The sequence below is a fragment of the Gossypium arboreum genome, chromosome 4, assembly GCF_025698485.1.
Source record: "Gossypium arboreum isolate Shixiya-1 chromosome 4, ASM2569848v2, whole genome shotgun sequence".
NCBI lineage: Eukaryota > Viridiplantae > Streptophyta > Magnoliopsida > Malvales > Malvaceae > Gossypium > Gossypium arboreum.
The window spans coordinates 18,534,727-18,558,907 of NC_069073.1; the positions used below are offsets into that span (position 1 = coordinate 18,534,727).

Consider the following 24,181-nt stretch of genomic DNA (forward strand, 5'->3'; position numbering starts at 1 on the left):
ATGTTGTAATAGCACAAGGAAAAAAACTAAAATGACCAAAATACCCTTAGCAGAAATTTTTTTAGCTAGATGATTATTGTTATTGTTATTAAATAAGATTATTATTGAAAATAATTTAATAATAAATAATTTAACTATATTTTAACATAATTATTATTAAATATAATTTAATAAAAATTTAATTTAATAACATTCTTAATATAATTATTATTATATGAATTAAAAATCAAAATATATAATACTATAAAAATATATATAATCTACATTATTATTTTTAAACTGTAATACATATTTAATGTGCTAAAATATCATTAGTGAAACAAATAATTTAATTATTCTACAATAAAAACAAAATATTAGAAGTAATAAATAACTTGAGAATTATATTTCACATCCAAGCATAATATTCATGTTACAAGCCAAAAGTTTTAAGAACCAAGTCGATAGTCAAATTGATTTTACCACTAATTTATCAATGAATTAATTAAATAAATTATTAAAAATTTATAAAAATAATATTTATAAAAATTAAAACTGATTAATTAGTTTTTAACCTAATTCAACAATTTATACAAATACATAAGGCAACCAATTTGATGCCTTTTCCAACTTGATACCCAACCTAAGGCAACCAATTTGATGTCTTTTCTAACTTGATACCCAACTAATTCCTGATTAAACCAACCAATTTGATCAAATTCAAATATCCACGATTGACCAATTTGATCAAATCCAAACAGATTCATGAATTTGTTTGATAATCAAACTCGAAAATAGTTGAAGGAAATAAAATCTCAAATCATTCTGGTAATTAATTATTGTAGACATGATCCAATGAACATCAAACAGGTCCCTTCTTCATCAATTAACTTTGTCTGCTGGGAATGAGGCAAAGCATTTATCACTTACACTCAGTTGATAGAAAAGCATTAGCTTATTAAACAAAAAGATTCAGAAGCAAATCATACTATAGTTGAATTTGAAGTTAAATACAGATTCTTTTAATAAAAGAGGAAGTGAATGAAGATTTTGCAAGGCTTAAGCTGCCCTTTTTTCCTTCTTCTTTTAAAGTTATACTTGGGATAGGGTTCCCATCTTCCATAGTTAACAGAAATATTATTCCTTGTACCAAAATGGATTGGTTTAGTATTGTTATATATGGCATCAACAACTTCATCACACTAACTTAAGAGTGTTAAAACATTAGATATAAAATAAAAATAATTATTATAAATTTAAATTTACTACGAATGAAAAACATTTTCTTTATTGTTGTCACAAACAAATCATATAAAAAACTAAATATTAGCAATTAAAATTAGTTTATTACTAACTCATATACTAAAACCTACCATTTTTAGTTAATTTGATTATGTTCATTTTTTTCTTTTTCAATGCACTAAGATTTAGGAATTATATTAAGAGATTACGATGAATATGCTCGTGTATGTACTTGGTATGATTCAAAACTCATAACGACCAACGCAGACAAACAGTGATAGGAACTCCATAGTAGATAAAACACATACAGACAGTGACATCGCATTTACTCCATACTAGAACAACCAAGGATTTTACACAAGTTCTGCACTTCCTTGGTATGAAGAGGGAGGAGCCTGGTACAAAAATAGACTGTTTCCTCCATAAAGAGGTGAAAGGAGACTGTAATAATAAAATAATTCCGACAAAAGAATGTTTCTTCTCCTTCTTCTCCTGGTATATGAAAATGGGATCCTAACCAATAGTTTTTATTCTCATGTGAATGATATTATATTTTCACTATGAATTTAAATATCCCCCTTCTATTCTTAGGAAACCTTGAAAAAAGTATATGATAAAATCAGGTTGTTTATACCATCCATTCGGGCATCTATTTCAAACTCAGGATATATGTGGAAGAAAACCTGCAAGAAAGTACAGGTTAGTTGATGATCACCAACAAGTTTTGCCTTTTCAACAATAAAAAGACTTACAGGCATGTCAATCTGCTCTCCAGGAAGAAGACGCTGTTCCTCAAAGCAAAAGAACTGGATTTTATTGAAATAAATAGCAGCCTGAAGAGGAACACGAACAAGCAAGAAACCGAGTCAAAGTTTTAAGGCTTGTGATATGATAATGACAAGCATTACCAGTAAGTTAATGTGTTCCAATGTAATCAATTTTTTCGCCCTAAAGGTTTTTTTGCTTCCACTTTCTAGCTTATCATCTCATAACAAGCTTATTGTATTTCACCTAATGTTTCTTTGGTCATCCAATTTTTAGAAAAGGATAATCAAACTATGTAAAATAAAAAATAAAAAAATTAGAGGATAAAGAAAGCCAAGTATTGGCACAAACGTATGAAAACAACTGTGTGGTTTGAAAGTGAGCTTTAACCTGCCTCACGGGCCCATCTTCAGGATTGGAATTCTATCTTAGCTATTGGATATTTTAGGCCTATCTTACATAAATATTATTTCCTTTTTTTCTTGCAAAAGGAAAATTAAAACAAGAGTTGATTGCAATAATTTTATCTCAAACTTGAAGATACCCTCATCAAGAAATATTCTGATTAAATTAATAGTTGTAGTACAGACTCTTCCTGGCTAAGACCATTAGAAAAACAATATTGTAGATTCTCTTATTGTGACACCTAGAAGCCACAGTGGCAAACTATAAATATAAAATAATGATACCGGAAACCTTCAAACATGCTTTATAAGAGGTTAGGCATAGACTCATGCGGGTTCCACTGAAAAATTCTAGAAATAAATTTAGACACGGAGTGAGAAAGAGAAAAAGAAGTGTATGTCATGGAATCTATGACATGCACAAGAGGATAAATAAGTAGCAGAGCTCAGCAGGCAATTTTCTTAATCTAAACTAGAAATGTAGTAACAAGGATATGACAAAGAATAAATTATTTGAACAATAATATTGAAAGGAAGACTACTAAATCATGTACATAATTCAAGCCTAAACAGCACAAGTCAAACCTAAGCTAGCAAGAAATGGTTAAAAAGCCTAACGGCTCACACAACCAAATAATGTTTGAGAGGTTGACAAAGATCTAAACAAACACCAATAACTTAACTTTAGAAATAACAAATTTCAAAGATCCAAATTTCATAATGGAGCATGAGTAAGTATCAGTACCTTCATTGGGGTGATGTTATAAGTAGAGACACCAGTTATGTTTTGAACTTTGGTTTTCAGCAGTATAAAAAGCAAGAGCACTTTCTCCAGGCTTGACTCTCACCTAGCAAAAAAAAAAAAAAAAGAAAATAATTGATAAAAGAAGCACTCTACAGTACCCCAAAACAACAGAGAAGTTAAGAACCTCTCTTTGAGTTGGAACAAATTTCCAGGGCATTCCATCCGCCACATCAGCATTGAATTGCACTACTATCTCCCTAAAAGGATAAGAGAAAATTTCTCAAACAAAGGCATAGACGTACAAGAAAGATCATATCGTGATGCAAGTCTAACAGCTTCATAATAGCATCTTTAGAAATGCATGAATTGAATTGAACAAACTGGCTGATGTGAAATGATGAATGATACTAAAATTTACCAGCTCATTCCTATTTGTTACCCTTTTCTAAAAAAGTCGCATCTATATATAAATAAAGAGTATAATCGGAAGGGAGTGATACCCTGCAATCTGTCTTATGACACCTTTTATGGTTTTACCTCATAAAACATCCCATTCCCTTCTTGATTTGTTTCAAAAATAACATACTAAGACCATTATTGGTTTAAGTTGTTTCCCCATCATACTCAAATGTTTCTTGCAACAAACAAGTTTCAACGTTTTCCCATCATTTTTCTAATAAGAAGAATGGTAACCGGTTTCTCATTGAGGGAATGACTTCATGCTCTAAAACACTTTAAAAACAATAATAATAATAATAATAATAATAATAATAATAATAATAATAATAATAATAATAATAATAAAAATAATCATGATTACAACTAACCAAAGAAACATATACATATCTAAGCAGAAAATGTCAAAAAGTAGAACTGAGAATGTTACAAGCAGAAGCAAACCACAGAACCAGGTTTAACACATAAAACAGTACAAAAACTAAGCATTGAAATAGAATCACAATAAAATTAACAGAAAGGACATTATGATGATAATCATGAAAAATATAGATGAAGATAAGCTCTTACATCCAAAGCCTAGAAAGCGCACCTTGTTACTACTGTCCCATCTTTTTCATGCCGAGCAATCTTTTCTTCAACACTCTAAAGAAAACAAGTATATGTTCTGGTTGAAAACAATAGAAAAAAGAAAAGAAGAAAAGCCTGAAAATAGTAAAAGGATAGGATAAAAAATAGCACAAATGCCAATAACTTTTCAACAGCATATATATATATATATAGCAGACTAAAGGAAAACAACAGTCTACCAGTTCCAAATTCAAAGGAGCAAAGCAGTGTTTCACATAAAAGAAACATATGATATGGTACCCACTATCAAACTAATCAAAAGCATCGACTAATTTACTCAAAAAGGACCAAATTTTGAGCATGAAAGAGTCGAATAAAAGTAACCCATATCAGAACTAATAACATAAAGCTTGAAATAAAATGATGAAATTAATAAAGAGAGCTTTATACCTTGGAAAGGGTATTAGCCAAAACTGAGGATGGAATCCCAAATTAGTATTTGTAGCGTCTTCTCCTCGGTTTCAGCCTTGGGGCTTCTGGGAAAGTTGGAAGCTTGAAAGTGTGGGTAGCTAAAAGAAAAGAGCCGTTTTAGCCTTCACATGAAGCTAGACGAGAGCAAAGGGAAAAATAAAACTAAACAATAGGGTTTGTCAAAGGGTTAGTCAGGATAGAAGCATGAAAAAGAGAGACATGGATGGAAGGAAATGGGAAGAAGAATGAAAAAAAGAAGATGATTAAGATGTGACAATGAAAAAGAGGAGAAGGTTGGAAGGAAATGGGAAGAATGAAAAAAAGAAGTTGCTTCAGACGTGAGAACGAAAAAGAGGGAGAAGGGAAAAGTTGAAACTCACATACGCTGAATGGGTATTCCGTGGATAGAGTGCCGAATGGTAAACGACAGTTTTGCCTTGAATAAGGCTGTATAGAATAGGGCTGTAATAGCCTATTACAACCAACCAAACAATGGAATAGGGATGGGCCACTGAATTCACCTTTAATGATTTAGCATTATAGCCAACCAAACATGCTGTAAGTGTTTTAAGTAAATGGCATGTATAGGATTATAGTCATTTTGATATATAGTTTGATAATGAATTTGGTCATTTGAAATTGCTTGTAAATGTTAATGTTTTGGTTTTGTATATAGCCAGGTGAGTTGGCTTATGTTGGTTGATTTGGTTGTGTAAATATATATGCAAATAGCCTTTTTCTTGTGTTGATAATTGCTATATTAAGTCTTGTGGTGAATGGTTGATATTTGAGAAGTTACATGCTTGTGAGTTTGGTCAAAATGATGCATGTTGAAAGTGCCCATTTAGTTGAATTATGAATGTGAATTTGGTATAAATGGAATGGCCTATTTTGTTATTTGGGTGTATTGTGGATGATGATATAGAACTAGCATGAATTAGGCTTGTTTTAATTGGTTTGAATGCATATTTATTCCATGTTTTAATTGGTATAAGTGTGTGTAAATTTGGGTGGCAAGATGGCTTGGTAAATAGCCCATTTTTGTCCACATGGGCGGAGACACGGGTGTGTGTCTCAGTCGTGTGTGACACACGGTCAAGTTACACGGCCGTGTGTCCCTTGGTGTTGAATTACAAATCAAGTCAGTATCTTTCACATGGTCCAGCAGACGGGTGTATGAATTGGCCGTGTGGTATAAGTCAGTATACCCTACAGGTTTGGCATGGCCTAGCACACGGCCTGGCACACCGGCGTATGTGGCCATTTTTAGGGCACACGGGCTAGCCATATGGGTATTTGTGTTGGCCGTATGACCCAAGTCAGAGAGTTACACGGGGTCAGACACGGGCTAGGTCACGACCATGTGATCCCATTTCGAATGTCCACACGACCTATGACACGGGCATATCATCACACGGCCGGGCCATACGGGCGTGTGTCCCCTGTATTTTGCAAAAATTTTCTAAGTGTTCCAAAAGTTTCCTAAGTTATTAGTTTAGTCTTGAACCACCACGAATACATGTTTTAGGCCTCGTAGGCTTATACTAAGGATGAAATGTATGTTGTTGAATGATGATTATTTTGAAACTTGAAAATGTATGTGTAATTGTATAAATCGTTTGGTAATGCTTGTAACCCTATTCCGATGTTGAATACGGGTGAGGTGTTACATTTATTGGTACCAGAGCTACGATTTAGTCGATTCTCGGACTAATGTAGCTTATGTGAGAGTCTAGCCATACATGCTATACATAACCTGTGATAATGTGATATCTCTTGACAGTTTTAATTCGTGTTTTCATATAGTAAATGGATCCCAATTGAGCTGTAGCTGATAATGTTGCACCTGCCTCCATTCACGGAGTAGTGCAATCAGAGTCGAGACCTGTATCAGGTAGCCAGGGAGGCAAGGCTAATGAAGCCTTCTTCCAGATGATGAATGAGTGGTTTACGGAGTTTGTTCGAACAAATTCGATTGCTCAGCAACCTCCATCCTAATCTAATCCCCAACTGGTACCCATAGCTTCTCAAGGTGTGGAACTTTTACGATTGAATAAGCCGCCAGTTGATAAGATTCGAAAACTCGGAGCCAAAGAGTTTAGAGCTAATGTTGACGACGATCCTGAGAGAGCTAAGTTTTGGCTTGAAAACACTATCAGAGTATTTGATGAACTTTCTTGCACATCGGCAGAGTGTTTAAAATATGCCATATCACTACTAAGAGACACTGCATATCAATCGTGGAATACTTTGGGGTCCGTCGTATCGAGAGAAAAAGTTACTTGGGAATTCTTTCAAGTTGAGTTTAGAAAGAAATACATCAGTCAACGGTTCATTGATCAAAAGCGAAAAGAGTTTTTTGAATTGAAATAGGGTCGTATGTCTGTGACCGAACATAAGTGAGAGTTTGTTAGACTCAGTAAGTATGCACGGGAATATGTTTCAACTGAAGCAATTATGTTTAAAAGGTTCGAAGATGGATTGAATGAAGACATCATACTATTGGTCGGGATTTTAGAATTGAAAGAATTTTTTGTTTTAGTTGACCGAGCTTACAAAGCCGAAGAACTTAGTAAAGAAAATAGAAAGGCAGATTTCGAGGCTAGAGATTCAAGAAAAAGATCGATGAATAAGCCATATCAATCTTCGTCAAAGAAATCAAGAGATCTGTATACTCATTCGAATGCTTCTGTAACACCCCCTACCCGTAAAAATCAATTATGTAAAAATCAGCCATAAAATTTCTTCTAAATTAAAAAATTTCATACATATGTTTAACGTCCCTTATATGGGCCTACGGGGCCCAAAACATACATTCAGGGTGGTTCGGGACCAAACCATAAATATATGAAACTTTTGCAACACTTAGAAAATTTTCACACTTTGGAGAGTCACACGCTCATGTTTTCAACCCGTGTAACTCTCTGTTTATAACTTCATCACCCTTGTCAGTCGTATACTTCATATAAATAACAAGAAACGTGTATGAGCTCAATTCTCATTAAATTTCTCATATATATATACACAATTTCATGTTTTGTAATCATACAACATATATCAGCCATATCTCTGTAATCTAAATATATTTTCATAACAACTTATCTTGATTTCATACTATTTCATATTTAAGCTTAAATAACCAAAGTATTTGAGATATCATCTTTATGCAAATACTACACATGAGGTATATAATTCCATAATTATGAATAAACACATTTATCAAACATTTTCCATATTCATATATCAATGTCTCATGTCTCCATATATCAATAACCGTCATTTTCATGAATTCCGAGTTCAATTTCATAATTATTTTCCTCGTGTTCAATTTATTCCATGTCGGAACTTTATTCATTAAAACATTTGAATTATCAATACATATGGACATTACATTCAAGATGAACAATTATATAATCACAAATGAATTCATTTATCAACCAAGTTCTATACTCATATCTTATCAACTCGTACTTCCTTGTATCACATAATTCCATGTAACACTTACCAAACTTTGTCAAATTAGTGAACCTCTTACGGAATTGAGTACTTCGTTTTCTTGATGCCATAGTTCAACTATGGTCTTACACATCTTCACATAATGATGCCATAGCCCAGCTATGGTCTTACACATATTCATATATCGATGCCATAGCCCAGCTATGGTCTTACATGTAATCACATATCACATATCGATGCCATAGCCCAGCTATGGTCTTACACGTAATCACATATCACATATCGATGCCATAACCCAGCTTTGGTCTTACACGAATCACATATCTCACTGATGCCATATCCCAGATATGGTCTTATACAGTAGCATATATCACACCGATGCCATATCCCAGATATGGTCTTATACTGAAATCACTTGTCACTTGTAGCCGGCTACCACTATTCATCGATCGGTAGCGAGCTACCACTTTTCACTGATCAGGTAGCCGAAGATACCACTTTTCACTGATCAGGTAGCAGAAGCTACCACTTTTCACTTGTCATTTGTCCTTGATCAGATAAGTGTAGCCGAAGCTATCACTTATCACTTGTTGCCATGGTCCAACCATGGTATTTTCCTTCAATTCATCTTGTCATTGAACTGAAATGCTCAACTTGATCATTTATTCAATTTTAATGTTTTTACATTATTCACGATTTTATCATCAATACATATGAGATAACACATCATGAAAATTCATAAAATTAACAAATAATCACTAAAATTTAACCATATAAACTCACAAGTTCAATTTTTGTATTATAACGATAATCATAATTTTATAATAAATATTCCAAATAAAACATTATATCATTTCTAATCCAACACTTATCGATTATAATCGGGCATGTGATCAATTTATACAATAATCATTCATATATTTTTTTTCCTCCTCCTCCTCTCCATCCACATCCTTGGTATAAATAACACACTTGTAAGTAACCTTATCCATAATTTTCACTAATTACTTATGTGAATATTCAGACTATCCACCCGTGTCGTAGTCACTAAATTATTTATATCTGGAGCTACAGAACTCAAAATTAAGATCCGCTAATTTTCCCTGAAACTAAACTTACATATCTTCTTACCAAAAAAATTTCATAATTTTTGGTTAGGCCAATTAATACAGATTATTCATTGAAGTCTCCCCTATTCTGCTGTCTGACAGTTCTGACCCTTCTTCACTAAAAATTAATTATATCCTCGTACAGGATTCGAATGATGTTCCAGTTTGTTTCTCTTGAAAATAGACTCATTCAGGATTCTAAACATATAAATTTAAGCCCCTAATTTTTTTATCCAATTTTGTTTATGATTTTACAAAGTTAGAACAAGGGAACTCGAAATTATTCTGACCGTGTCTTACAAAATTTATCATATCTCATGATTTACAATTCCATTGCTTACATCATTTCTTCTATAAGAAACTAGACTAAATAATCTTTAATTTCATATTTTATTCATCCTCTAATTCCATTTCTAAAATTTTTGGTGATTTTTCAAATTTAGACTACTGTTGCTGTCCAAAACAGTTTTAGTACAAAATGTTGATTTCCATTTTGCCCCAAATTTCACAATTCATACAATTCAGTCATTGCTCAATTAACCCCTCAATTAAGATAATTTTCTAAATTAATACTTTTCCTAGACATTATAAGTTATTTCATAACTATTGAAATTCAGAATTTCTACATAAAACTCTAACTTCAAACTCTTTTACAATTAGGTCCTAAACATTCACTTTCTATTCAATTCTTTCAATAAAATCAGCATATAAACAATTTAAAGCTCTAATTCCATGCCAAATCATCATATACTTCTAGAAAATTTTCATAGCAACTTTCAATTTCTTTCATAGAATCAAAAGCTAATGAATTTAACAAGTGGACCTAGTTGTAAAAGTCACAAAAACACAAAAAATTCAAGAAATAATCAAGAATTGAACTTACCTGAAGTAAAAATATGAAAAACCAGCTTAAGGAAACTCTTCCATGGTGTTTTTTCTGATGAGAATGCAGAAAAATAAAGAGAAATCTAGATAATTCCACTTTAGTCCTAGCTTTATTAAGTAAATTTTGCAATTTTCCAATTTTTCCCTTAATTCTCCTTATTTTCTTGCTGATTTCATGCCATTGCCGTCCAGTCTAAAGAGACCTTGGGTCTATTTCCCTTTTAAACCCTCTTTCTTTTATCATTTAAGCTATTTAATCATTTCCCAAAATTTTGCATTTAATACAATCTAGTCCTTTTTGTTCAATTAACTATCAAAACTTTAAAATTTCTTGACGAAACTTTAATACTGACTTATTAACACTCCATAATTATTTATAAAAATATTTATGGCTCGATTTAAAATTCCCAAGGCCTCGATACCTCATTTTTTATTCTAATTATTTTAATATTTATTTTTAGTACATTATTCACTACTTCAAAATTTTTCCTAACTTCACATTTAAATTATACTCACTAAATTAATAATATTTCCTACTCATTTGTCGGATTTAGTGATATCGAATTACTATTTCGACACCACTAAAAATTAGGTTGTTACAGCTTCAATCGGGTATCTAAACAGAGATCGTGGAAAGCAATACTCAAGTCCCAAGGCTTAAGCTACATTAGTATCAAGTGTTGGCATCGTGAGAAATAATAAGCCTGAGTGTCAACAGTGTGGTCGAAGACATTTTGGAGATTGTTGGATGAATAATAATAATAAAACCTATTTCAGATATGGTTCACAAGAACATTTTATTCGTGATTTTCCTCAGTTATCCAGGAAAGATAATCTTCAGACTTCAAGGCTGAATAATACAGTTGCCAGGGGTAGACCACCTTGAAGTGCTGGAAATGTGACTGGTAGTACAGGAACAACTAAGGACTCCACTGTGAGATCTGAGGCCAGAGCACCTGCTAGAGCTTACGCTATTCGTGCTCGCGAAGATGCATCATTACCAAATGTTATCACCGGTACATTTTCTCTTTATGACACTAGTGTAATTGCTTTGATTGATCCTGGATCGACTCATTCATATGTTTGTTAGAATTTAGAATCCAGTAAGGGTTTTCCTGTTGAGTCTACTGAGTTTATGATTAAAGTATGTTCTAGTTGATGAAGTTTGCAAGAACTGGCCTTTAATGACTCGGGGTTACTGTTTTTCAGAAAATCTGATGTTATTACCGTTTGATGAATTCATTGTAATTCTGGGTATAGATTGGTTGACACTACATGATGCTGTTATGAATTGTAGACAAAAGACTATTGAATTGAAATGTCAGAATGGTGAAATCCTTTGAATTGAATCAGATGAGTCAAGTGAATTACCTATTATGATATCGTCAATGTTAGCTTAGAGATATGTGAGGAAAGGTTGCGAAGCTTATCTTGCTTATGTATTGGATACAAAAGTGTCTGAGTCAAAAATTGAATCAGTGCCAGTAGTTTGTGAGTATCTAGATGAATTTCCAGAAGAGTTACCAGGGTTACCACCGATCAGAGAAGTTGAGTTTGCTATTGAATTAGTACTGGGAATATCACCGATATCGATAGCTTCATACAGAATGGCTCCGACAGAATTGAAAGAATTGAAAGCTTAGTTGCAAGAGTTAACGAATAGAGGTTTTGCACGACCTAGTTTTTTGCCTTGGGGTACACCAGTGCTGTTCGTAAAGAAGAAAGAAGGATCAATGAGACTTTGTATTGATTATCGTCAACTCAATAAGGTTACGATAAAGAACAAGTATCCTTTGCCAAGAATTAATGATTTCTTTGAGCAGCTGAAAGGAGCGACAATGTTTTCAAAGATTGATTGTGTTAAAGATACAGATGTACCGAAAACCATGTTCACAATAAGGTACGGGCATTATGAATTTCTTGTTATGCCTTTCGGATTAAATAATGTGTAACACCCCGAACCCGAGACCATTGCCGGTGTCGGACACGAGGGGTTACCAAGCCAAAACCACTTACAGCACCGACCAACTTGACATTCCCAGGCAAGCTGGAAAACTGCGTCACTGTTGCCTTAAAAAGCATATCTCGAGTTACAGAACTCGGAAACTGATTCCGTAAATTTTCCCTGAATTTAGACTCATATATCCATCCCTGGATTTTTTTCTAGAATTTTTGGTCGGGCCAATTGGTACAGTTTATTAGTTAAAGTCACCCATGTTACAGGGATCGACTACACTGACCTTCGCGTGTTACAACTTGAATATCTCTCTATACAGGGTTTCAATACTGATGCCGTTTGTTTCTAATGAAACTAGACTGAAAAAGGAATCTGGAAATATAAGGCATGACTTCTAACTAATTCTGGATAATTTATGGTAAATTTTCAAAATCGCGACAGGGGACCCAGAAACCGTTCTGGCCCTGTCTCACGAGAACTTTAATATCTCTCAGTATACTGTTCATATGATCGTTTCGTTACTTTCATATGAAAATAGACTCGTCAAGGTTCGATCACATAATTTATTCACTATTTAACACCATTCCTACAAATTTTGGTGATTTTTCACATCCACGTCACTGCAACTGGCAGCCTCTGTTTTTAAGGTAGGCTTTACCTATATTGTAGTTCCCATGGACCAACTATAGTCTAGTCATACTTAGGTCCACATATGATCATATTTAGCCATTCCAATGGCTGATCATGTGACCAACACTCTCATTCCAAACCATAATCACATCATGAAACCAAATATAATTACAAACCACATATGGTCAAATTCCATACTCCACTTTTACGAACCATTTTCGCATGGCCGCACACATATACATCACAAAGTACTTAAAACAACCGAGGGTGGTCCTATACATGCCATATCCAAAACTCAACTAAAGGAGTACCAAAAGGGCTTTGATAGTGTGGTTGACTTCAACTTCTATGATCCCGAATCCGATCGCTAACGAGCAAAATCTATAAACAGAGAAACAAAGAAACGGAGTAAGCAATTTATGCTTAGTAAGTTTGAGCCATAATATACACACAACCAAAGCATAGCATTCAAGTAGCTAAACAATAATTCATATGCACAATTTCTCAAAGACATGCTTACTTCACAATCGCAACTCTTATATTCATACACAAATAACGGCCTAGTTAATGCCGATAGCTCATTTATCATTAGAGCGAATATTCATACGACTTACTCATAGTGTGCGAAGCACACACAAAACATACCTTGTTGTTGGGAATTTCACAAGTGCATTAACTGAAAATTTTCCAGCAAGTTCAAAGTTCTCGAATCACATACCTTGGAGTTTATCCGGATATAGCTACTGTTCAAACGCCTTGGGACATAGCCCGGTTATGGTAACCCGCACAAAGGCCTTGGGACTTAACCCGGATATCACAATTTGCACAATTGCCTTGGGCTTAGCCGGATATCACTCGAACATTCATACACATCTTTGTTTCAATTTCATAACACAACTTTTATGCACAATTCACTTAGCAAAATATCATTTCGGCTCAATGGCCACATACAAAGGCACAATTTCGATTGCTTATTACTTCATTCAATCGAATCAAAATCTAAGTTTCGATACTCGAAAACTTACCTCGGACATGGTCGAACGATTTCGACGGCTATTCGACGACTTTTTCCTTCCCCTTATCGGATTTAGCTCCCCTTTGCTCTTGAGCTTAATTTAACAAATAAATTGGTTTTATCATTTGAGCATCGAAGAGGAATTCAAGATACCTAGCCAATATATATGCTCATTAGGCATCAAAGTCGCATATGTACGAAATCACGAATCGAACTCAACACATTAGTTAATATTCCTCTTAGCGAATTTTCTAAGCCAAGAATAGGCATCAATATGCTTGCCTCTAACCGAATGCATGCACACCAATTTCCCTCATGTGGCGAATATGCATGTCCATGTTGAGGCCAATTATGCACTTAATACCACACAAAACAGCATGCATTTTACTAACTAACGATTACATATTGTAGCTCAATACACATCTCTCATGTACTTCATAACCAGAAACATCATCACAAGCAAATATATACCTTGAAATAGTATATATCTCATGCCAATACATCATGTGCAAACATGTATACACATATAGGTGCAAGGTCAATCTCAAGGGGTTCATACCCATCCAAACACAAATTTTACCAATCAAGTAACAAGCATAAATCATGCTCATGAATGCACCATGGCCGAATACATCACAACCATACTCTTTCAACTTCGGTCATGGTTAAACAAAGAATTCAATGTCCTACTCAAGAATACTAAAAGAAATTTCAAGAGTAGTCAATCCATCATTACATGCATCATCAACAAGCTTCACATTTAGCATGCAATGGCTTTAACACAATATCAACCTTGGCCAAATACCATTTTTCATGGCATAGCAAGGATTTGAACCATGGCTAACATGCACATCAAGTTAGCAACCAAAACAAGCATGAATCTCATGACACAACCTCAACATACCTTAATCTTGATGCAAGTATAGCCAAATCTCCTTCTAGATCTCTTCTAAACTAAAAATGGAGCAAAATTTCCTTCCTTCTTAGAATTTTCAGCCCAAAGAAAATGAGAATGGATGAACCAAATTTTTTCTTTTCCTTTCTCTCAACTCACGGCCAAGGGGGAAGCATGGATGAAACCATTTTTTTCTTTCTCTGCCCATGCTCTTTATTTTATTATTTCACCCTAATGCACCAACAAAACATGTTTCATGACATGTTTTGCCCATCCACTCTTGCCATGGCGGCCACTTCATGTTGGGGGAAATTGACATGCAAATCCTTATTTTTGCATGCATGTTCAACTAGTCATCACACCTTTCCCCATCATACTTTCAAAGTTTACTACTAGGTCCTTTCTAATGAAATTCACATTTATAACTCTAAATCGAAACATCAAAATGTCACACATGAATTAACACATATTATAGGCATCAAAATAAATTATAAATTATTTTTATGCCTCGGTTTTGTGGTCCCGAAACCACCTCCCGACTAGGGTCAATTTTGGTGTCACAACTCTCCCTACTTAAGAAATTTTCGTCCCGAAAATCTTACCGTAAATAGGGTTGGGTATCGCTCTTTCATAGAGTTCTCGGTTTCCCATGTAGCTTCTTCTATCCCGTGTTTGAGCCATAACACTTTCACTAGCGGAACCCGCTTGTTTCGCAACTCTTTCACTTCACGTGATAGGATACGAATCGGTTCTTCCTCATAACTCATATTGGTTTGAATTTCAACCTCTGATGGACTAATCACGTGCGATGGATCAGATCTATAGCGTCGAAGCATCGAAACATGAAAGACATCGTGAATCTTTTCGAGTTCAGGGGGCAAAATCAAATGATATGCCACTGGACCGACTCGCTCAGATATCTCATATGGCCCAATGAACCTCGGGCTCAACTTGCCCTTACGGCCGAATCTAAGTATCTTTTTCCAAGGCGAAACCTTGAGAAACACTTTATCTCCCACCTGATACTCGATGTCTTTTCGTTTCAGACCTGCGTCGACTTCGACGATCGAGGCTATCTTGAGACTTTCACGGATTACTTTCACTTTCATTCTCAAAGCATCTCTAATTAAATCCACCCCGAAAATTTTGCTTTCACCGAGCTCAGTCCAAAACAATGGTGTACGGCATTTACGACCATACAAAGCCTCGTAGGGTGCCATCTTAATACTTGATTGAAAACTATTGTTGTAAGCGAATTCAATCAAAGGTAAATATCGTTCCCATGAACCACTGAACTCGAGGATGCAACATCTTAACATATCCTCAAGTATCTCGAATTATCCGCTCGGATTGACCATCGGTTTGGGGTGAAAGGCGGTCTTTGAAATGTAGCTTGGTACCCAAAGCTTCTTGCAACTTCTTCCAAAATCGTGAGGTAAATCTCGAATCTCTATCCGATACGATGGAAATAGGCACCCCGTGTAATCTCACAATCTGAGAAACGTACAATTCGGCTAGTTTGTCCATTGAAAAATCCGTACGTACGGGGATAAAGTGAGCCAACTTAGTCAATCTATCTACCACGACCCAAATCGCATCCTTCTTACTCACCGACAATGGCAGTCCGGATACGAAGTCCATTGTGACTCGATCCCATTTCCACTCGGGTATCGTGATCGGCTGAAGTAATCCTGAAGGCACTTGATGTTTTGCTTTCACTTGTTGACATATTAAACACCTCGAAACAAAGTCGGAGATGTCTCGTTTCATACCATGCCACCAAAACCGACGTTTCAAATCGTTGTACATCTTCGTACTCCCCGGGTGGATCGCCATTCGGCTACAATGGGCTTCGTTCAATATTATCGAAATAAGTTCAATTCTTTGGAACACAGACGACTCTGAACCTCAAACAATCGTCATCATCGATCCGAAACTCCGATTCCTTGTTCGAACACACTCGCCCGTTTGCAACCAACTCATCGTCGATCTTCTAAGCTTCACAAATTTGATGCATCAATAATGGTTTGGCTTTCAATTCAGCTACTAACACGTTGTCGGATCGAGCAGACATGTGCACATTCATCGCTCAGAAAGCGAATAATGATTTCTGACTCAAGGCATCCGCAACCACATTCGCCTTTCCGGGTGATAGTCAATGACCAGCTCATAATCCTTTAACAACTCGAGCCAACGTCTTTGTCGCAGATTTAAGTCTCTTTGAGTCATCAAATATTTGAGACTTTTGTGATCCGGATACACATGGCACTTCTCACCAAATAAGTAATGTCGCCATATCTTTAAGGCGAATCGATGGCGACCAATTCGAGATCATGGGTCGGATAATTTTCTCGTGTGGCTTTAATTGCCTCGACGATAGGCCACAACTCGACCTTCTTGCATCAATACGCAACCTAACCCGAGTAGGGATGCGTCACTATAAATAACAAACTCTTTGCCCGATTAAGGTTGCACTAGAATTGGGGCTTCATCAAATAAGTTTTCATTGACCGAAACTTTTTTTGACATTTCTCGTCCATTCGAACTTAACATCCTTTTGGAGTAGCCGTCATTGGCGTGGCTATCGTCGAGAAACCTCTTACAAATCGTCGGTGATAAGCGGCAAGCCCCAAAAGCTCCGAACCTCGGTAATATTTCTCGGAGGCTTCCGATTAAGTATGGCTGAAATTTTGTTCGGTCGACTCGAATACCGATGCAGATATCACATGCCCCAAGAAGCTAACCTCTCTAACCGAACTCACACTTCTTGAACTTAGCATATAATTGCTTATTAGTAAAATTTGCAAAGACTAACCTCGGTGTTCAGCATGTTCGGTCTCATTTCTTGAATAGACCAAGATGTCATCAATGAACACGACTACGAACGATCCAAATATGGTGCGAAGATCCGATTCATTAAATCCATAAATACCGCGAGGGCATTAGTAAGCCCAAACGGCATCACTAGGAACTCGTAGTGACCATATCTCGATTCAAGGCAATCTTGGGTACTTCGAATCTCGACCAAGAATGGCGATAATAGCCCGATCTCAAATCTATTTTCGAGAACACTGAAGCTCCTTGATTGATCGAACAAATCGTCGATACGTGGTAGCGGATATTTGTTCTTTATCGTCGCTTTATTAAGGTCGGCGATAGTTGATCACGACCTCATGGTTCCATCCTTCTTTTCACAAACAACACCGGTGCACCCCAAGTTGAAAAATTGGGTGAGCAAAACCTTTATCCACCAATTCTTGCAACCGAGCTTTCAACTCCTTTAATTCCGTTGGTGCCATACGATACGGAGCTATCAAAATTGGGGTGGTACCGGTACCAATTCGATGCCAAACTCTATTTCCGAGCAGGTGGTAATCCGGCAATTCTTGTGGAAAACATCCGGTATTCACAAACCACTAGCATTGCCCATATTTCTAGGTGGCCTACCTTGAGTTGTGGTAGCACACAGGTTCCCACTTTGATTTACGTTTTGTTCGAGATAAACTCGGGCAATCCTTAATGAAATGATCGGTGATCCGCACTTGTAACAGAGCGGTCACGAGTCTACAACTCCGAATGCCATTTGCCACAATATTGGCACTCCGTTCTGTCTCGACGATCATTGCCAACACTAGCGATCGAAGTGACTCGCGTGCCCATAGGGGTCGATCGCGGTCTCGTCTAGAAAAGCCGAAGTGTCTCTAGACCGGCCTAAGCCATCTCTAAATTTCTTTGATGAGTGTGGGAAGGGCTTCCCAAGACCTCTTGAAACTCCCTTGCTCCCACTTGACTTTTCTTTTCTCCATCTTGAGCTCCTCGGCTTTGCCTTTCGCTCGACAAGAGCCACAAACTCTCGGATTTCCAAAATGCCAACATACGACTTTATATCATCATTCATCCATCTTGAGCGTTTATACATCACGACACGAAGAAATGCATTCAGCAGCGTCTGGCTAAGCCTCACAAATTTTCGTTCGTAGTCGATAACAGACATGGAACCTTGTTTAAGTTCAAGAAATTCCTTCCGTTTTGATCCATAAATCTCGGTGATATACTTCTTTGAACTCGGTTTGAAAGAACTCCCAAGTTACGTGCTCCCTAGGCACTGTGAAGTCGAGTACTCCACCAATAGTAGGCGGAATCGCGTAGCAAGGAGATAGTACACTTTAAGCATTCATCGGTGTACATGATAGCTCATCGAGCACCCGGATAGTGTTGTCCAACCAAAATTCAGCTTGCTCGGCATCGTCGCTATCCGTAGCTTTAAATTGATAGCCCCATGTTTTCGAATTACATCGATTGGGGCTTACTTGACCTTATTTGGTCGATTCTGGGAGGTATTGTAGGTCTTGGGGTTGCATTAGTCGGGAATGGAGGTTGTGGAGCAGTAGTGTTAGTTCGAATGTATTGGTTGAACCAATCATTCATCACGCTATAGAAGGCTTGCTTAGCCTCATCATTCGGATTACTAGCAATAGGTTGAGAGTCCGGCATTTGTCCCTTGCGGGAGCAGCGCCACACTCTCCACATCATCAGCTATTGCTCGGTTGGGATCGGGATCCATGGCTATAAACAAACACAAATTTCAAAATGTCGAAATCACCACACTATCAATTATCACTTAATGGCATGTATAGCTAGACCCCAAACATATCACGGTAGTCCTAGGATCGACTAAACTGTAGCTCGATACCAATAAAATTGTAACACCCGAACCGAGACCGTTTCGGTATCGGACACGAGGTTAACAAGCCAAAACCACTTATAGCACCGACCAACTTGACATTCCCGTGCAAGCTGGAAAAGCTGCGTCCTTGTTTCCTTAAAAGCATATCTCGAGTTACAGAACTCGAAACTGATTCCGTAAATTTTCCTAAATTTAGACTTATATATCCATCCTTGGATTTTTTCTAGAATTTTGGTCGGGCAAATTGGTACAGTTTATTAGTTAAAGTCACCCATGTTACAGGGTCGACTACACTGACCTTCGTGCGTTACAACTTGAATATCTCTCTGTAAAGGGTTTCAATACTGATGCCGTTTGTTTCTAATGAAACTAGACTGAAAAGGAATCTGGACATATAAGGCATGACTTCTAATTCATTCTGGATAATTTATGGTAAATTTTCAAAGTCATGACAGGGGACCCGAAACCGTTTCGCCCTGTCTCACGAGAACTTTAATATCTCTCGTTATCTTGTTCATATGATCTTTTCGTTACTTTCATATGAAAATAGACTCGTCAAGGTTCGATCACATAATTTATTCACTATTTAACACCATTCCTACAAATTTTGGTTCACATCCACGTCCTTTGCAATTTGCCACCTCTATTTTTAAGGTAGGCTTTACCTATATTGTAGTTCCCATGGACCAACTATAGTCTAGTCATACTTAGGTCCACATATGATCATATTTAGCCATTCCAATGGCTGATCATGTGACCAACACTCTCATTCAAACCATAATCACATCATGAAACCAAATATAATTACAAACCACATATGGTCAAATTCCATACTCCACTTTTACGAACCATTTTCGCATGGCCGCACACATATACATCACAAAGTACTTAAAACAACCGAGGGTGGTCCTATACATGCCATATCCAAAACTCAACTAAAGGAGTACCAAAAGGGCTTTGATAGTGTGGTTGACTTCAACTTCTATGATCCCGAATCCGATCGCTAACGAGCAAAATCTATAAGCAGAGAAACAAAGAAACGGAGTAAGCAATTTATGCTTAGTAAGTTTGAGCCATAATATACACACAACCAAAGCATAGCATTCAAGTAGCTAAACAATAATTCATATGCACAATTTCTCAAAGACATGCTTACTTCACAATCGCAACTCTTATATTCATACACAAATAACGGCCTAGTTAATGCCGATAGCTCATTTATCATTAGAGCGAATATTCATACGCACTTACTCATAGTGTGCGAAGCACACACAAAACATACCTTGTTGTTGGGAATTTCACAAGTGCATTAACTGAAAATTTTCCAGCAAGTTCAAAGTTCTCGAATCACATACCTTGAGTTTATCCGGATATAGCTACTCGTTCAAACGCCTTGGGACATAGCCGGTTATGGTAACCCGCACAAAGGCCTTGGGACTTAACCGGATATCACAATTTGCACAATTGCCTTGGGCTTAGCCGGATATCACTCGAACATTCATACACATCTTTGTTTCAATTTCATAACACAACTTTTATGCACAATTCACTTAGCAAAAATATCATTTCGGCTCAATGGCCACATACAAAGGCACAATTTCGATTGCTTATTACTTCATTCAATCGAATCAAAATCTAAGTTTCGATACTCGAAAACTTACCTCGGACATGGTCGAACGATTTGATGGCTATTCGACGACTTTTTCCTTCCCTTATCGGATTTAGCTCCCTTTGCTCTTGAGCTTAATTTAACAAATAAATTGGTTTTATCATTTGAGCATCGAAGAGAATTCAAGATACCTAGCCAATATATATGCTCATTAGGCATCAAAGTCGCATATGTACGAAATCACGAATCGAACTCAACACATTAGTTAATATTCCTCTTAGCGAATTTTCTAAGCCAAGAATAGGCATCAATATGCTTGCCTCTAACCGAATGCATGCACACCAATTTCCCCTCATGTGGCGAATATGCATGTCCATGTTGAGGCCAATTATGCACTTAATACCACACAAAAACAGCATGCATTTTACTAACTAACGATTACATATTGTAGCTCAATACACATCTCTCATGTACTTCATAACCGAAACATCATCACAAGCAAATATATACCTTGAAATAGTATATATGTCATGCCAATACATCATGTGCAAACATGTATACACATATAGGTGCAAGGTCAATCTCAAGGGGTTCATACCCATCCAAACACAAATTTTACCAATCAAGTAACAAGCATAAATCATGCTCATGAATGCACCATGGCGAATACATCACAACCATACTCTTTCAACTTCGGTCATGGTTAAACAAAGAATTCAATGTCCTACTCAAGAATACTAAAAAGAAATTTCAAGAGTAGTCAATCCATCATTACATGCATCATCAACAAGCTTCACATTTAGCATGCAATGGCTTTAACACAATATCAACCTTGGCCAAATACCATTTTTCATGGCATAGCAAGGATTTGAACCATGGCTAACATGCACATCAAGTTAGCAACCAAAACAAGCATGAATCTCATGACACAACCTCAACATACCTTAATCTTGATGCAAGTATAGCCAAATCTCCTTCTAGATCTCTTCTAAACTAAAAATGGAGCAAAATTTCCTTCCTTCTTAGAATTTTCAGCCCAAAGAAAATGAGAATGGATGAACCAAATTTTTTCTTTTCCTTTCTCTCAACTCACGGCCAAGGGGGAAGCATGGATGAGACCATTTTTTTCTTTCTCTGCCCATGCTCTTTATTTTATTATTTCACCCTAATGCACCAACAAAACATGTTTCATGACATGTTTTGCCCATCCACTCTTGCCATGGCCGGCCACTTCATGTTGGGGGGGGGGAGATTGACATGCAAATCCCTTATTTTTGCATGCATGTTCAACTAGTCATCACACCTTTCCCCATCATACTTTCAAAGTTTACTACTAGGTCCTTTCTAATGAAATTCACATTTATAACTCTAAATCGAAACATCAAAATGTCACACATGAATTAACACATATTATAGGCATCAAAATAAATTATAAATTATTTTTATGCCTCGATTTTGTGGTCCCGAAACCACCTCCCGACTAGGGTCAATTTTGGGCTGTCACATAATGCACCTGTAATTTTTATGGATTTGATGAATCGAATCTTTAGACCGTATTAGATGGATTTGTGGTTGTATTCTTTGACGACATTCTGATCTATTCTTGAGATGAATCTGAGCATGTTGAACATTTGAGAATTGTGCTACAAACCTTAAGAGATAAGCAACTATACGCTAAATTCAACAAATGTGAATTTTGACTCCGAGAGTTCGGATTTTTGGGACATATTGTTTTAGCAGAAGGTATACGAGTTGATCCGAGCAAGATTTCAGTAGTTATTGACTGGAAACAACCAAGAAACGTATCCGAAGTCAAAAGCTTTCTGGGGTTAGCTGGTTATTATCGGTGTTTTGTAAAAGGATTTTCGATGATTGCTACACTGACAACTAGATTGCTACAGAAAGATGTGAAATTCGAGTGACCCGAGAAATGTCAATAGTGTTTTGAACAGTTGAAAGCATTGTTAACTAAGGCACCAATTTTGGTTCAACCTGAGTCAGGTAAAGAATTTGTGATTTTCAGTGATGAGTCACTAAATGGTTTGGGTTGTGTTTTGATGCAAGAGGGTAAAGTGATAGCTTATGCCTCAAGACAGTTGAAACCAAATGAAAAGAATTATCCGATGCACGATTTAGAGTTGGCCGCTATTGTTTGTGCATTGAAAATTTGGCTACATCATTTATACGGCGAAAAATACCATATCTTTACTGATCATAAGAGCTTAAAGTATATATTGACTCAGAAAGACTTGAATTTGAGACAACGAAGATAGCTCGAGTTGCTGAAAGACTATGAGTTAGTAATTGATTACTATCTAGGGAAAGCGAACGTAGTTACAAATGCTTTGAGTAAGAAATCTTTATTTTCTTTGAGAGTGATGAATACTCAGATAACCTTGGCTACTGATGGTTCGATTTTGGCTGAATTAAAAGCTAAACCGGTATTTCTTCAAGAAAATTGTGAAGCTCAGAAGTGTGACAATGAGTTGCAAGCTAAAAGAGTGCAATACGAGTCGACTATAGATTCAAACTATTTAGATCGGATCCGATGATTGTTTAATGTTTTGAGATAGAATTTGCGTACCAAAGAATTTCAAGCTCATTCAGAAAATTTTGTATGAAGCACATACTAGTTGTCTATATGTTCACCCGGGGAGTACCAAAATGTACAATGACTTGAAACAATTGTATTGGTGGTCGGGCTTGAAACGAGACTTTTTAGAGTTTGTATCGAGATGTTTGGTCTATCAACAAGTTAAAGATAAACATCAAGTGCCTTCAAGATTATTACAACCTGTGATGATGCCAGAGTTGGAAATGGGATAAAATTATGATGGATTTTGTATCGAGATTGCCACTGTCTCTGAAAAAGAAAGATGCTATTTGGGTTGTCGTTGATCGATTGACGAAATCAGCGCATTTCATTCTGATACATACAAATCATTCGTTTGATAAATTGGCTGAATTGTACATTTCTGAGAACGTTAGATTGCACGGAGTACCAGTTTCTATTATTTCGAATAGAGATCTGAGGTTTACATCACGATTTTATAAGAAATTACAAGAAGCTCTAGGTATGAGGTTGAATTTTAGTACTACTTTTTATCTACAAACCGACGGTCAGTCTGAGAGAATAATTTAGATTCTCGAAGATATGTTTCGTTGCTGTGTTTTAGAGTTTGAAGGCAACTGGGAGAAATACTTATCATTGGTTGAATTTGCGTATAACAACAGTTTTCAATCGAGCATAAAGATGGCATCGTATGAAGCATTGTATGGTCGTAAATGCTGAACTCCATTGTATTG

At 36.3% G+C, this 24,181-nt stretch overlaps 1 pseudogene; it reads right to left on the bottom strand.

The window, feature by feature from the left end:
- Positions 1-1,496: 1,496 nt before the first annotated feature.
- On the bottom strand, positions 1,497-4,653 carry LOC108458682 (cytochrome c oxidase assembly protein COX11, mitochondrial-like; annotated as a pseudogene).
- Positions 4,654-24,181: the final 19,528 nt, after the last annotated feature.